The 16,491-nt window shown below is 47.1% G+C and overlaps 1 pseudogene; it reads right to left on the minus strand.

The window, feature by feature from the left end:
* Positions 1 to 8,545: 8,545 nt before the first annotated feature.
* LOC138107067 (zinc finger and BTB domain-containing protein 12-like) lies at positions 8,546 to 13,937 on the minus strand (annotated as a pseudogene).
* Between the last annotated feature and the right edge of the window lie 2,554 nt (positions 13,938 to 16,491).

Below are 16,491 nucleotides of genomic sequence, written 5' to 3' on the forward strand. Positions count from 1 at the left end.
TCTAGCTTGATAATTCAGGCTAAAGGTGGACAAGTTCCCAGCTTTCTAAAATGAAGATTGCTTTTATTTTATTGTCCATCTCATCCCTCCAAGGACACTCCTGACACTCAAAGGGTGACTGCTGGGTGCTCTGCACCAATGGTTTTGTTAATTACCCCACTAATTGACTTGCTTCTGTTACACCACGTGACTCACCATCAGACACAGTGAGAGACAGAGAAGCGGGTGATGTATCTAACTCCACTCATCTTCATGCTCCTCAATAAAAAATCATTTTTCTGTTGATCCCTCTCTGGGGGCCTGTTTAATGTTTCACACAGTACAGGAAAACTGCAACAGCAGGTCTTACTGCAGAGCCAACATCCACTGCGACCTTGTGCTTATGACACAGCTTCGGAAGGGTAAACTTCGCTTCATCCAGGAGCTGCAGCAGCTTCCAGCACTTGGATGTTTTACTGGTGTCATAGGTTAGCAAGCATAGTCCCAGAAGGGATGTCCTTGCCAAGGGGTGCTTACAGCTTCCTCTGGGACCTGATAGAACCTATCAGCTGGCCAGTTTGAATATGGACAATTCTTTAAGCCACTTAAAGTTGTGACCGCCTCTGTGATCCACACTTAAGAATAGACAAACTCCCCCCTCAAGCTCTCTCTCGTTTCCGGCGCTGGGACAGGTGGCTGCAGGCCCCGTGCGGGGGCCAGCGGGCCCGGCCAGGCCCTGCTTGGGCCAGGCCGGGCCGGGCCACGGCCAGCCTGGAGCCATGGGCCTGTTCCAGCCATGGAACCCCCCCACCCACTGCCTTGCCGTGGGCAGCCAGAGTGGCTCGGCTCTCCCCCCTCTCCACTGTGATAAGAATAATTCAACATTCCAGCTGCAAAGCTGCAAGGCCGAGGTGAAATTAACCCTTTTATTGCTGTGAAGAGCTGAAAACCTGAGGGAAGAGAGAGAGAGGAGATGCTTAAAGCTGAAATTCTGTTGTGAAGCTATGATATATCAGAGTATCCCGTTGTAATTTCATGAAGATATGGGGGGTGGAGTGTTCAACTCGTAAGCAGAAGCACCTGCGCTGAGATAGGCAGATGCTGACACAGCTGTAATTTCATGAGGACAGGGAGACATGGACCAGATGAGGACTTTTGCTCCAAATGGGAAAGGAGAAAACCTCAGTTCCTAGAGATGCTCCCAGAGATAGTCCTAACGATGAAGATGAGGAAGACCCTTTGCTCCCAGGGAAGGAGAAGGGCCTCTGGTTTTGTTTCTGAACGGCTCAACCTTAAAATTGTACCCCAAAAAACTTCCAAGAGTGGACCCTCGAAAGCAGTTGCGGGAAAAGCTGCAAGTCAGGAGAAGGGACTCGCATGCGAGCAGAGAGATTCCTCTTCCTAAATGGACTGAACAATATTTGGAAGTGGGCGGCTGTCTCGGTGTGATACTGTTTTCATAGCACGAGCAAGAAGAGACTTCTCTTTCTAAATGGACTGAACAAGGTTATTATGGAAGTGGTAAACAGACTGAACATCTTAAGGGTTGTCTTTTTACATTGTCAGTGGGAGAAGGGAGGAAGGTGGGGAGGAGGAGAGTTCTGAAGGTGGTATAATTTTTTTTTGCCTTCTTTTAGGTCTGTTAATAAACTTCTTTATATTCTTTCAAGTTTGGTGCCTGCTTTGCGTTTCTCCTAATTCTTATCTCACAGAGGATAAAGAGTAATGAGTTTTTTGGACCAAACCACTACACTAAATTGGTGTTTCTGCCCAGTTACAAACCCAACCCGCTACAATTGGTTTTACGTTTCTTAAAGGCACATTGAATTCTACACAATTTTCTGCTGTTCTGTGAGAAAAAATTGAAAAAATTATTTTTATATTTAATTATTTAGATATTTTTCCTGACTTTTTATTAGCTGAACCAAAACTATGAAATATTTGCCAAAACTATGAAATATTTGCATATATTTTTCCCAACACTTGTGAATTAATTTGGTTTGGTCATTAAATGTCTCAGTTGGTTGGTGTATGCTTATTCAGTGAGGGTTCCTGAGAAGATTTTCTATGGAAATTTATTAATCTGAGTACATTTGGAAATTGAATGTGAAGTTTATTCTCTCAGGACTGAGAGAGTTTGTGTTTACCTTTGTACAGGTAATCCCACTGACTGCCTCTTTTTCTGGTTTATCAGATGTACTTGACTCTGGCCAGCTGGTGGATTTAGGAACAAGAATTCATTTTTATTGAGTTTTAAATACCTTATCAGTTAAGAAATCTTTGAATGTGTAGGCACATCCATATGCCTCTGTACATGGTCACCAGAGGGGCTGACATAAAGGGAAAAGGCAGGAGAAATTACTGTGCTGTAAATCTACCATCAGCTAAATTTGAATCTTTTTGAACTGTTAAGCTGAAATGGTGCCAGAGCGAATTGTTGTGTTGCTGGAACTAAGTAAATGCATATTACAAAGTAAATGAAAATGCGTAAGGAATGCTGCCTGTTTGTAAGTGCATTAATTTAACACAACTGTAGGTGGTACTCAATGTCATGATTGAATGCAAAGAAAAACAAAATTGTGCCTGATGAAAACATCTGGGTTTAAATCTTGATGCCAGTAAATTCTTCCCCCACTGGTAAAAAAGATTGTAAAGTCACATTCTTTTTGGGTTATGTGATTCCTAGGAATTTTCTAGAGAGTGCTCCAGTTCTTCTCCTAAACCCATAGCTCAGGGTCATTGCCTGGCAATGGCCATTTCGGGATCCAACACAGAAGGGCAAGGGGCCCTGTGCTGAGTTTGCATCTGGCAGGTGGGGGAGAGTTAACCTCCATTCAGGTACTTATGCACTAAGTTGACATTGTCCTCCATAGATGGAATATGTGATTCACAGCCCGAGAATTCCTGCTTTCTTTGTAGGTAGGAATTGTCTTCAGACGCAAGGAATACGGAATTGAAGAGGCAGGAATGTGGGGCTCAGGGAGGTAGCAATAAAGGGTAATAAAAGAGTGGGATCTTAGTGTAAAGAAATGAGGGGCTCTGAGGATAGAAAGGGGTGCAGTTCTCAGCCCCATGAAAATTTTAGAATGTGACTCAAAAAGTTGGGAAGTTAATACCTCTGCACCTAACCAGTGCTTTTCTGGCTGTAACAACTTTCTTGTTATAAACTGGTTTGGCTCTTTCTTGGTTACCTGGCAAAAATTCCTCCCCGTATCCAAGCAGGGTCTGTGTTCTCAGTTTGCTGCCGACAGAGTAAGTTGTGAATAGTGTCCACTGCTCTCTGCCTTGTGTGCAGTTCTTCCTGTGGAGCTTTGCCAAAGCCTTGTGCTCTGCATTTCCCGGGCCAGCAGAGGCTGCCACTCCAGAGGGAGAGCTGCTCTACGTGTGGCAGGAGACCTGAGCACCTGAGACATGCCGGGGCTCAGGAAGGCACCAGAAATGACCAAGTTAACGAGCTGTACATGGAAGGGCGAGTGAGTGTTCTTTCAGTGAATTATGAGCAAAGAGGGAAAGATGGAATGGGGATGTTCTTCTGGAATTTTATTCTGAACATGAGAAAATGCAGAGTAGTAATCCTTGCCAAAGATACTGCTTGGTTATTTCCAGCCAAAAAATCCAAACAGTTTGTGAGCACTGGGGCAGTGGTTGTTACTCAGAATAAACTCCCACAGTAACCACTCATATTTATCCAGATTAGCCTTAGTCTCTGCTCAGGCCACACTGCAGTTGGCTTCAGCAGTCCTTCAGTCCAGGGTGCTCTGTCCCTGGACCAGATTTTAACAGCAGGTAGAGTTGTGTCAGGGTAACTGCAGCACCTGGTGCCAGCACAGCATGATTTTAGGTCACACCTGTGCAAGGTGCTTGGACTTTACTCAGCTGTAATCATGGCTGGGATCCAAATTCAAACAAGCCGTGGGGGTATATCTACACTAAATCAGAGCAGGAGTGCAACATGTAAAGGCTTGGGTGAGCTGCTTTGAAACAACAGCAGCGATGGAATAGTAGCATCAGCTTTCCAAAGATTGTCTGAGCACACTGGAAGCTCAGGGCACGTGTGCCAGTGACAGGTTGTATTGAATTTCAGGTGTCTGTCCCACTGCTGTCACTTACTGCAGCTATAATGGTGCCTCTGACTGCAGTGCAGAAGTTCTATAAAGCTGCTGAGTTGCCCTGTTATAGAAAATAGGCCATTGGCTGGAAAAAACCCAAATAATGTAAAGGCAACTAGTCTTTGCTCCGTTGCCAAGAGTGTGATCTGAGGCTCAAACCCACAGGAAGCACTCATGCAGTTTCCTGCTCTCTAGAGGGTACATGTGTGACATCTTTTCAAGTCAGAAACTAGGTACAGGCTCTCACCATGACCTCAGTGTAGGAGCTACATATCAGGTAGTTTTTTTAGTGTTGCTCTGGTTTGAAATTAGAACAAACAAAGGAAGCACTTTGCTCTTTCTAGTGAAATGCTTATCTGTCACAAGAGGCATGTGGCTTTAAAACTGTTTCTCTTGCTTGTCTCAGATGAAAAGAATATGCCCTGGATTTGGAGTTCAACCAATTTCTTAATTAAAGACAGTTTTATGGTCAGCTTGGTGTTGCGGTGGCCCAGCCCCCTTTGGGACTGTGGCAATCAAATACAGCTGAGACCATCCCCTGGGTGGATTTCCCTGCCCAAGGTAGTTGATCCGAGGGCGGATCCATGGGCAGCACTGAAGTTTAAGTTGCATCCCCCTGGGTGGCACCTTGGCCCAAGCCGCCTCCCCCGCTTCTGGAAAATTCTCCGTTACTTAGTTATCTATTGGCTCCCAGTTGTAATTCCCGCCTCCCTGTTTCCCCATTGATTAAAGTTAAGCTGTATCCTCCCCTTTGCTTGTACCTATTGGTCGCTTTCCTTTTCCCCACCTTGATCCACCCCCCAATAAAACTGTGCGCAAAACCCTTCTTGAGGCTCTTCTGGTCCATGGACCCTCCTGCTAATAAACCCTGCTGGAACCCACACCAGAGGCCCCTCTCTTTTCCTTTGCCTCTGGGGGACTCAAACCCAAACCACTGGCTCCCTGATGTGCTTCCTCTGTAGAGGAGCCTGCATGCATGACCAGCTTACGTCATTACCTGCACCGAAGGCGTCTCTAAAGGACGTTGCAGAAGAGACGCTGCATTCCCTCTGACCGAGGGCACACCGGAGCTCGAGCCAATGAGCCAGCACTGCATCAGCTTGGAACCTCGTCTATTCCAATTTCAGTTGTTTCAGTTCACAAATAACTATTTTCCAATGAAAGTTTTAAGAAGAAAAAGATTTTCACAAAATCAACATTAACCTGCAGTGTGTGACCTTCCATATCTGAGTGGCACTCAGCTGTTGCATCTAAGAGGGCAGCAGCGTGGTGTCTGCAGTGAACAGCACATTTACAGGCTCTGGAATAAGATATCACAGGAAAAGAGGCTTCTGCTAATTAGTATGTTTGCAAGGTTATTCTCCATCTTATTGGTGGTAAAAATGAGAGCCGTCCAAGGTGGCTTGGTGAATGTGGACTTTCTCTTTAGGAACTGGTCAACTTCAGGGAATGCTGTGTGGAGTCACCCCGTCAGCCAAGGGCAGCACGTGAACAGAGCCAGACTGCCCAGTCTGGGAAAATACAAATGCTTCAGATGTTACAAATTAGTAAAATAGAAATTGATTCAATGAGGTTCAGAGCTGAGTATCTTTGGGTTTGGAGACTCAATGACAGAAGCTTATCTGCCAGTACTTCAGGACTAACTACAAACTCCCAATGCCATTTAACAGTAATATGTTAGACATATAAAACAAGTTTTTGAGGAAAACGCTCTAAACACTGTGGGGATGGAACCCAAAATCACAAAGCAAGGTGAAACAAGGTAAAACTGGCTCCACCAGGAAAGGCACGCTGCTTAAATGACTGCTACTCCTGTCACATTAAAACCTGGGGGAGACCAGAGGGGCAGGGGGCATGGGGGTGAGGCTGGGACCCCCCCAGCACCCACCCCTGCCCCGGGGAGTATGGCAGGGTCTTGGCAGTGTGGCTTGGAAGGGGGGGAAAATATGAGACATTCCCCCCCCCCCAAAAAAAGCTCAGAGGCCCCCCAGAACTCCTTAAAATCCAAAATCGACCCCCAGACCCTCCCCCAAATGCGTGAGACCCCCCACAGACCCCCCTAGGATCCCCTTGAGTTCCCCAAAAGCCCCCCAAGGCCCCCCCAAGACTCCCCCCAAAGGCATGAGACCCCCCCAGCCCCCCCCAATGCATCCAGATCCCTCTCAACCACCCCCAAGAACCCCCCAAGACTGCCTTGAGCCTCCCCAGTGTTATAAATAAATTTCTTTACTTCACCAGGACCCCCAGACCCCCCCCCCCAAATGCCCCCACCCCCCCTCACCTGGCAGCCCCTAGGTGCTGCTGCCACCGGGACGGGTCCCCGGGGCTGCCCCCCCCACGAGGACCCCCCTGTGCTCCTCATCCAGGGGCGCCCTGCCACCTGTAGTGGGTGGTCCTGCTAGGAGGGGGGGATCACAGCGGGAGAGGTTGCCCGGGGGGAGCCCTGGAGGGGGGAAAAGGGGTCGGGGGGGTTTGAGGGCTGGGGGGGGGTCAGGATGGTCTGGAGGGGGGCGTCAGGGGTATCCTGAAGGGGATCCGAGGGGGGGGTCCAAGGAAGGGGGGGGGTCACTCACCGGCCTCTCCCACCACCTCCACCACAAGGGTCCCAACGGGGGGGTGAGAGCGTGGTGTGAGGGGAGAACCCCTCCTGCCAGAAGATCCCACCCTTCCCCCCTTGCTTCCCATGACCCTCAGGACCTCCCAAAAACCCGTCAAAAATCCGCAAAATCTCCTAAAAAAACGCCCTATTTCCCCCTTCAGACCTCGACACCTCCATCGCTCCTGAGTGCGCCGCGCGCAGTGACGTCACGATGCATCCCAAAAGAGGGCGTGGCCACACCGTCTATGATCAAAGCTCCACCCATTGCCCTGCTTTGTCCTCCCTGCTTGGCTCTGCCCACTCCCCAAGCCCTGCCCACCCCACCAAAGCCCAGCCCCCTCCATGTTTAGGCCATGCCCACACCAATTTTTAGGGGGGGTCCGGTGGGAGTCACCCCATTGTCCACCAAGGGCCTGGGATCCCCAAACCCATCATGGGAGGGAGAGCGGGGGGTCCAGGTTTTGGGGGGGGTTGCAGGGAACACCGCCCTCCCCCCCCCCGCCCATCCATTATCAGAGTATTTAAATTCATATTCTGGGACAGAGCCAGAATTCCTTGTTCCCGTGTTTTTTGCCCGAAATCCCTAGAATTCCAAAATTATCACCATTGTGGAGGAAAGGTGGGGGGGAGGGAGGTTGGCTTTTTCCCTCTGGAATTTAAACCAGGACCCCCAAATCTGTCACCCAGATGTCTGGGGGGGGCACCCCAGGTGTTTGAGGCAGGGGTCCCCTCTCCTTCGGGGGGGACTCAGGTGGCCAGGTGCTGCTCCCCACCACTTTGGGGTCGTTCCCCCTCGTTTTGGGGTCATTCCATGACACTGTTGGGGCTGCCCAAGGCAGCACAGCATCCAGCTGCAGACCTCCTTGGCTTCTGCTGCTGCAGGCAAGGGTCAGCTGCAGCAAGCAGGGAAAGCTAGCTGGCTCCTTCACAAGGCTCCTTCACCCCAAACAAAGGTGGTGTGAAAGCATCAGCAGAGGCAAAGGATGAGAGAGGGGTCTCTGTGTAGCTTCCAGCTGGTTTATTGCCAGTGGAAGCTCTAGGGACAAAGACCAGGAAAAAGGAGAAAGTGTAATGTTTTATACGGGGGTGGAACAAAAGGAAACAACCAATGGGTATCGACTGAGGAGGAGAAGATAACAGCGGAATAACCAATGGGGATAACTTAGGGGAGATGATTACATGAGTAGACCAGACCAATGGGGCATCGAAGAAGTGAGAACTTTCCAGAACTAATACATAACCAACTAGGGGAAATACATAAACATGAACTTATAGATAAAACTGGGTGGGGAACTCCTGAACCAATAAACTTAAAACATGTAAACTAAGAACCACTAGGAACATGGGAACTCGCTCTAACCAGGGAGTGAGAATCAGAACTCTGTGTTCTGGAGGCGTGCCTACCAGTCTTCTGAATGCTCTGCTGCAGTGGCCACTGCCACCTGCCCTGCAACAGTTCCCCATCGTTTTGGGGTTGTTCCCTACTGTTTTGGGGTCATTCCCCATCATTTTGGGGTCACTCCCTTTCCCTCCAGGAAGGATTCAGGTGTCCAGGGCTCCCTCCAAGAGGGGTTCGGGTGTCCAGGAATTCTTCTCAGTCAGTTTGGGGAGGGGGGCGGGGGGGGGCCACTCCTCTTCATCCAAGATGGACTCAGGTGTCCAGTGATCACTCCCCACCGCTCTGGGGGAGGTCACTCCCCCTCACTTTGAGGTCGTTCCCCATCATTTTGGGAGTCACCCCCTCTGTGTCAGGGAGGGATTCAGATGTCTAATGGTCACTCCCCACCACTCCGGGGGGGTCACTCCCCCTAGCTCTGGGGGGTCACTCCCCACCCAGCCATCCAGGGGCCACCCCCTCCTAGTCTGGGAGAGGACCCAGCTCCTCGAGGCTCATCCCCTCTGACCCTGGGGGTCCTCCCTGGGCTGCGCTGGGGCGCCTCCCACAGGGGTCAGTGCAGCAGGACCCCCCCTCAGCCGCCCTGGTCTCCAGCATGTTCTGGGCTGTGGTCTTGCCATGCTGCTCCTTGAGGTGGCAGCAGATGGCTGGCTTTGTGGGCGAAGCGCATGTCACAGTAGGAGCAGCGGTAGGGCCACGTGCCACTGTGCAGGTTCAGGTGGTTGTGTAACATGGATTTCTGTGTGAATGTCTTGCTGCAAATGCCACAGCCGTGAGACTTCACGCCGCGGTGCACATTCATGTGCTGGTTCCAGTTGCTGCTGAGGTTGAACTGCTTCCCGCAGCGCAGGCACGTGAACACGAAGTGCAGGGCGCGCATGTGGAACACCAGCTTCTCCACTCCCTGGAATGCCTCCCCGCACTTCCTGCAGCACAATGATGCCGATGGGGTGCTCGCCGCCGGTCCTGCGCCTGCCATGGCCGCCCCCGAGGAGCTCACTGTGCCCGTGCTGCCCACCGGCTCCTCGCCACCACCATCAGGGAAGATGAGCAGCCCCTTGCCCTCGGCATCCTTGGCCAGGCTGTAGCAGGCCTTGACCACCCCCAGCTGGGGGGGACACGGGGGGTCCTGCGCTGCCATCCCAGCCATCCCCGCCATGGCTGCCACCACCACTCCTCCTCCTTGCGCCACTCTGGCCGCCTTGGCTGTGGCCACGGCCGGCCACGCGCACATCTCCCTGTGCTAGCGTGGGGTGGCGGCTGGCTCCACCTTGACAATGTACACATCAGGGGCCACATCCTCCTCATCCTCCTTGTCCTCATCCTCCTCGGGCTCAGGCAGCTGTGCGGGGGCAGCTGGCGGTGGCTGGATGAAGCGGGCCAGCGCACTGTGGCAGCACACCACCATGTGCTCTATCTGCAGGTAGCTGGCCGCCGTCAGGTAGTTGACCAGGTCGCATCCGGCAAACTCCAGGGTGCCCGTGTACCAGGACAGCAGCAGGTCGGCCAGCGCGGGGTCAGTGTGGGCCTGCAACATGTGCAGCTCAGCCACAGGGTTCAGCAGGAAGGGCGAGCAGCCATCCAGAACAATGCGGTGGCTGCAGAAGGGCAGGCTCTGCACCACGATGGTGACATTGCAGAAATGCTCCTCGGCCTGCAGCCACGTCATGGAGCACAGCACCGCTGCCTCATGCCCCCGCAGATGGAAATGCAGCACCTCTGCACATGACTGATTTATTAAAATACAAATATTGATCTAGTATCGATATCAAACTGAGATGGACAAAGACTCTCTAATGGTTTAAAGTTAGAAAGTGTATGTTTATTTGGCGCCAGGCACTGCGTGGGATAGCTCCTGAAAATGCTGAGCAAATACAAAGCTTTTTATTTACAAAAATTATGAATATCCAAAATATAAATGTATATTCATGACATTAACACTTCCCATTCTCTGCTTCGTATGGAAATGAGCTTAAATGTCATTAAGCATGCATAGTGTATTCTCTGAATTGAGTCAGTGGTCTTGAATTGGGTCAGTGGTCCCAGATAGATGAAGTAAGCTCATCTCCCTCATTTTGACCTTTCGCACCTTTTTGAACTTTAACAATCTTAATTACTTCAGTGACCTCCAAATTTCCTTTTGCGTGACTTTTGGAGCGGTTCTCACAGAGGGAGGAAATTGGTAATTGTCTCTGTTCCCTAGACCAACTTATCAATGTTTCTGTTCCTCATTCTAAGCACAGCTAAACAAACATACAAGTGACAGATCATCAATTATTCAGTAATCAATTACTAACATCTTGAAAACCATTTCAGGTCCATCTCTCCTAACTATTTTAATTAATTTTAGCCAGGCCTCAATTCCCTCCTATTCTAACTAATTTCAACACAGCTAACCTATAATTAAAATCCTTGTGTTTCATTTAAATCCATGTTTCACGACAACATGGCCCAGCACTGGGAGGGAGCTGGGAGGCGCTAGGAGGGACTGGGAGTGGGGTTAGAGGGACTGGGGGGCACTGGGAAGGACTGGGAGTGGGGTTAGAGGGACTGGGGGGTGCTGGGAAAGACTAGGAATGGGGTTTAGAGGGACTGGGGGGTGCTGGGAGGGGCTGGGAGGGGGGTTAGAGGGACTGGGAGGCACTAGGAGGGGCTGGGAGTGAGGGTAGAGGGACTGGGAGTGGAGTTAGAGGGGCTGGGGGGGAACTGGGAGGGACTGGGAGTGAGGGTAGAGGGACTGGGAATGGAGTTAGAGGGGCTGGGAGTGGGATTAGAGGGACTGGGGAGCGCTGAGAGCAGGGTCACAGGGACTGGGAGGGACTGGAGTGCACTGGGAAGGGGGATGTGGGGGCAGGCAGGGACTGGGAGGGACTGGGAGAGGGGTTCGAGGGCCAGAGAGCGGGGCTGAAGGGACTGGGTGGGTTGGGAAAGACTGGGAGGGATTGGGAGCAGGGATACGGGTACTGGGAGAGACGGGAAGAGGGACTAGAGAGACTGGGAGGGATTGGGAGGAGGGATACAGCAACTGGGAGCAATGGGAAGAAGGACTGGAGTCACTGGAGGGACTGGGAAGGTCCCTGGGGCACTGGGAGGGAGCACTGGGAGGGTCACCAGTGGGACTGGGAGCATTGGGAAGGGGCGATGGGTGAACTGGGAGAGTTAGAGGAGAGCACTGGGTGCACTGGGAGGGCAGACTGAAGAGACTGGGAGAGCCAGAAAGGGTTCCTGGGAGCACTGGGGACAATGGGAGCTCTGGGAGGGAGGTCAGGGAGCTTGGGGGAGGTCACTGGGAGGTCACTGGTGCCGCTTACTGGGAGCACTGGTGGGGGAGGGCAGCTCTGGGAGTCATGTGGCTGCAACTGTGGGGGGGGGAAGGTGGGGATGGAAGACAAAGCCGCACTGTGACGTCACCGCATGCACCCCCTCCGTCCTCCCGCCGCCATTGCCACCCTCCCCCCATCCTGCCTCCCCCTGTGCCCCTGATTGGTCCCGCCAGGGCCGGGCCCCCCATCTCTCCCCTCCCCCCCTTGCCATTGGCCTCCCCCCACCCCCCGGGCCCCCCCTGGCCACGCCCCCCACCGTTACCACCTGAGCCTCGGGTGCGCTGCAGCGCCAGCCTGGGGGAGGGAGGGAGAGCGGGAAGGGCACGGGGCATTGTGGGGTACAGGCGGATACAGCCGCAGACCTCCCCCCTCCCTCCTCACAGCGCCGCTGTTATTGAAAAAGGTGTTCGTGCTTGCAATCTTACAAAATTAATGAAGAAAAACAAGTCTTATCATTTTTGGTTAGAACTGTTGGTAGCTTTGCATATTTTTGAAGGACAATATTAGAAAATGTTGTATGAGTGCAGTTTGTCATGATGCAGTAGCCAACTGGGCAGCATTTTCTTTGGCAGTAGAGAGAAGCCATCCTGGGAAGGTATTATGTTCCACTGGAATAATGTTAGGATCCCACACCTGACATCAATTAAGGTTATGATCCATTGGAATAATATTAGGGTCCAGTTGTTAAAAGATGACTGCCTGAATTAAAAGACATTATGCTAAAGTCAATAATACGGATTGTATTTAACAGTAAATGTGAGAGGGAGAGGTAGAAATAGGAACGGGGTGGGGAGAAAGAGAGAGAGAGAAACAGATTATAGTCACCACGACATCTCCCCCGGCCCTTCTTCTTCTGGTCTTCTCAATGGTGGGATCCCCAGAGTATTTCTCTGGAGACACCACTTTTATACAGACCAAGTCATAGAAGGAGAGAATCAACTAGGTTGGAAAAGTCGTTTGAGATCATTGAGTCCAACCTATGACTTAACACCACCTTGCCAACTACACCATGGCACTGAATGCCACATCCAGTCTTTTCTTAAACACCTTCAGGGGTGGTTACTCCAGAGACGTACATGCTGTTCCCACAACTTGGGATGGTATGTGTGTAAGCATTTGCTTCCTTTCCCACAGTTTGGAATGATGGGAATTTTGGTCCAAATAGATTACCCAGATCTGCCTCACCAGGCTGTTGTTGCATCCATGCTTTTCCCACAGTCTGCACAGTGGAATCTTGTCTGGTGTGCTAATTCCAAACATTCCACCTTTTGTAGGCCTGAAATTAATGCCTTCCTGTTTTCCATCTGTGCCTGTTTTGGTGGCTTATTTTGTGAGAACTTCCTCCTGTGACAGTGCTTTGAAACGAGTTGACTGCGTGGTTTAAGTCCTGACAGAAGGATACTATAGAGACTAATCTGGAAGGAAAGACTGTAAAAAGGAAAAGGAAAGAGTATGTAAACATTCAGCCACTGAGAGCTGTGAAAGCAGGAGAATGGATGGAAGCTTCATGCACTGTAGCAATGTCTAAATTACTAGGACAACAGTTTTCTTTGGCTCCGGAAGGAAATCCTACATTGGTTTTGTTGGCTGTAGGAAACTTCATAACTGAGGAGTATCGCTTTTGTTAACGGGGACTTTTTATGAGTGATTCAGTACATCATCTGCAGTTCATCTTTTCCACATTTCTACATAGAGCCATATATGAACCTGGACAGATGTTAAAAATAATTCATCCTTAGACAAAGATTTCTGTAAGCCAAAACAACTGAAAACTGAGATGGAACTACACTTGAGAGGAAACTTGATCTTACATAGGGTAACGGGAAGCAGGCCTTATTTTGCCCTGATATCCCTAGTGTCTGGATATTTTTACTTTGCAATCTAAGTCTGATTCCTACAGATACTGTGGAGGTAATTTACACAGGCAGTTTCCATGCCAATGTGCTTGTCTTCATTATGATGCTCTGAAGTCTGTAAATATTAAGAAAGAGTTTAGACTATTCTAGGGGAAAGTAAGCTGTAAGTCAGAATTTATTTGCATGTCTGAAATTTCAGGACAGAGGTAATTGTTTCCAATGTTACTATTACCAATATAAAAATACTTACATTAAGGGGTTTCAGTTTGGGTTTTGTATTTGGCTTGTTTTTACTTGACAGTGATCGTTGAAAGATTTTTCCTTTTTTTTTTTTTTTTTTGCATCTTTGGCCTTTTAATAAAATATTACTTTGTCTAAACTGGCCTTTGCCAACACATGCCTGTGTCAGCTCTCGTTGTCCCTCATTGAATCAATTTTAATTTGCATCTGCTCTATCATGTCCATAATTTGTCTTTCACAAAGTCATGGCTCATAGCTTCATTAATCATGCCAAAATTTCTGACTTTCAAAGTTTCTGTGGATAGCTTGGGTGCTGATGGAGTGGATTTTAGTGTTGAGATTCATACTTGTAGTGTTTTTGAATTCTGGACAGGCATGTTTGCTTTTCATCATGCAGACACTCATTCACTGACTTACTTGGGGAATGTCATGCATATTTACGGAAAGGAATTTCTCATCTAAAGCTTGAATACATTATTTATAATTACTATTATTATTGATTATGTCAATGTTATATTGTTGCTGTGGCTGTGAATGTGATTGTTATTTTCCCCTAAAACTGGAATAATAATTTCAGAATCAGAATTGCTGTTTAATACACTTCCAGTGGGTGACCGTGGACACATTGCTTAGAACTTATGAGTCAGTTTTTTTCTGAGTTTAGGCACAGTGTCTAAAAATCCATCTGGGCTAAGAAATGAGACCAGGCCACCCCATACAGAACAGATATCCATCTACCACAATGAAAATGGTTAGAAAATCATCTGGTTGGAATATGCAGAGCATAATAATTCTGTTTCCTAATTTCCCTGTACTTGACTTTGCATGCTTCCAGTACTTTTTGTACCTGTCTCAGGAAGTAATTAAAATTTTAAAATGAAATTTTATTATGCATATCACATCTAGCTACATGCAAACCTAAAGACATGAGTTCTTTCTTTCTAGCTGTGTATTTCAACAGGAAAAGGCCTTTGCTCTGTAACTTCAATGAAAGAGTACTATGGAGTAACCTACCTTCTCCCACAAGTATTTAGGAACATTTCATCAAGGGAAATACCTGTTATTAAAAAAATCCCAAATTTACATGTTCAAATGAGACTGCTTTTCAAGTTTCTTACTCACCCATCTGAAGATAGAGGGAAAAATTCTATACTATGGAATCTTGTCTATTACATTTATATATGCTGGTGAACAGACAATGGAAGTGTGGAAGTTTATCAATTTGACTATAGAACACAATTTCTAAAATATATTTATAAAGTCAACTTGAACATGATTATAAACGTACCAGTGAGAAATACAGTTGAAGCCAAAGGAAGATAGATAAAATTTGCAGAGACATTTCTTAAGTTTCTATTCCCTTTTAAGAACTATTTAATGGTTAAACTGTTATTTAAACGGTAATCTAAGTTTTTATTTCAGGCACATGATCTGAAATAAACCCTGTGTTCATTAAATGTGCTTTTCTGAAAACATGTTGTACTGTTCATATTAGAAATGGGGAAAGAATAATAAAACTGGGAAAGCTAATAACAGGCTCTCACAATTATTTATATAATTATCTTGTCTGTAATGCAGACTAATACCAGTATAGATCCCACGAGATATTATCATTGATATTATTTAATTTATGGAATAGGAGTTATGTCACAAACCCCAAATTTTGTTCTCTTTGCTCATTCATATTGCATGAATTTATTCTTTATCACATCTGAAATCCATTACCATGTTACTCATAGCAAGTATTCATAAATTGTATTTTTTATTTCCTCTCTCTGAAGGATATTAAATGTATATGAGAACTCATCTCAAATTTTAGGTTGGAATTCAGCATTTTTCACATTTTGAAAATTAGGTTTTCAAGGTACATCTTATATTTGCTACAGAGACACAGTTTACATCAACTATCTCAATAAATTATAACATTTTTCATTTTGTATAACAGGAAATAGAATGCAGACCTGTCCTTAAGGATAATTTTAATGTAATGTAAAGCACAGTATGGCTATGCATGATTATGAATTTCTTCAGTGAGCTTTTTTTATGAGAAGTGACCGTTCTGAACTACAGTAGTACATTGACAGTTGTAAGATCTGCTAGATTTTATCAGAAAAGAAAGGGTTTAATCTTTCTTAAGTGATAATTTAAAGATTTGCTGATCTTAGATTATCTTAATCTGTCTTGCCTAAGCAAAGTTAGATAAGGTGACATACTGGATGGCAAGATTTACCAGGGAGAATTTCAACATGACATTTGGAAAATAATCATAACTAAACAATTCATTTTACATAGATTGCCAATACAATTTCAGATAATGTCTTACCCATTCTGATGACATGAACAATTTCTTTGCCACAATTATTTTGTAACTCTTTGAATTTTTAAAATGTATTTTTAAGAAAATGCATTTAATCTTCCTGGGCCAGGAAGGGACTAAATCTAAACCAGGAGTTTCTCATCAGTGGTATAATGAGTAAGAAAGAACAGTGGATGTGTCAGTAAAATGGCACTCAGAGAACTATAAACACTTATCAGCACAGAAATTAGTCAAAAAGACAGGGACAGATTGACATATAAATAACTACTTTTGATTTAGCTGAGCACTACATAGTTAAAAATATTTAGCATTTTTCTCTAAAAGAGTGAAGAGTGTGATTAAATGCTAAAGGATTTGCAGAAATTTAAAACACTTCAAGAAGATGTTTTTAAGGGACTCATAAAAACTTCCAGGAAAGAGATTTCCAAGAACAGTTTGAAAGGATAGCCTTTCACACAATGGAAGATAAACTGAAGATTTACTAAACAAAAACTTCTTCTATCTTACTTCAGTTTTAAATAGAATAAATTAACTAAAATAGAATAGAATAGATTTATTCTGTCATACTACTAGACACTGAAAAGGAGAGACAGGGCCATATACTACTCTCAGTTTCCACTACTGCACATGGTAGTATCTCTGCAGAAGTTATTTAAATGTCATTGGTTTTAT

This window comes from Aphelocoma coerulescens, chromosome 3 (assembly GCF_041296385.1).
Source record: "Aphelocoma coerulescens isolate FSJ_1873_10779 chromosome 3, UR_Acoe_1.0, whole genome shotgun sequence".
Lineage (NCBI taxonomy): Eukaryota > Metazoa > Chordata > Aves > Passeriformes > Corvidae > Aphelocoma > Aphelocoma coerulescens.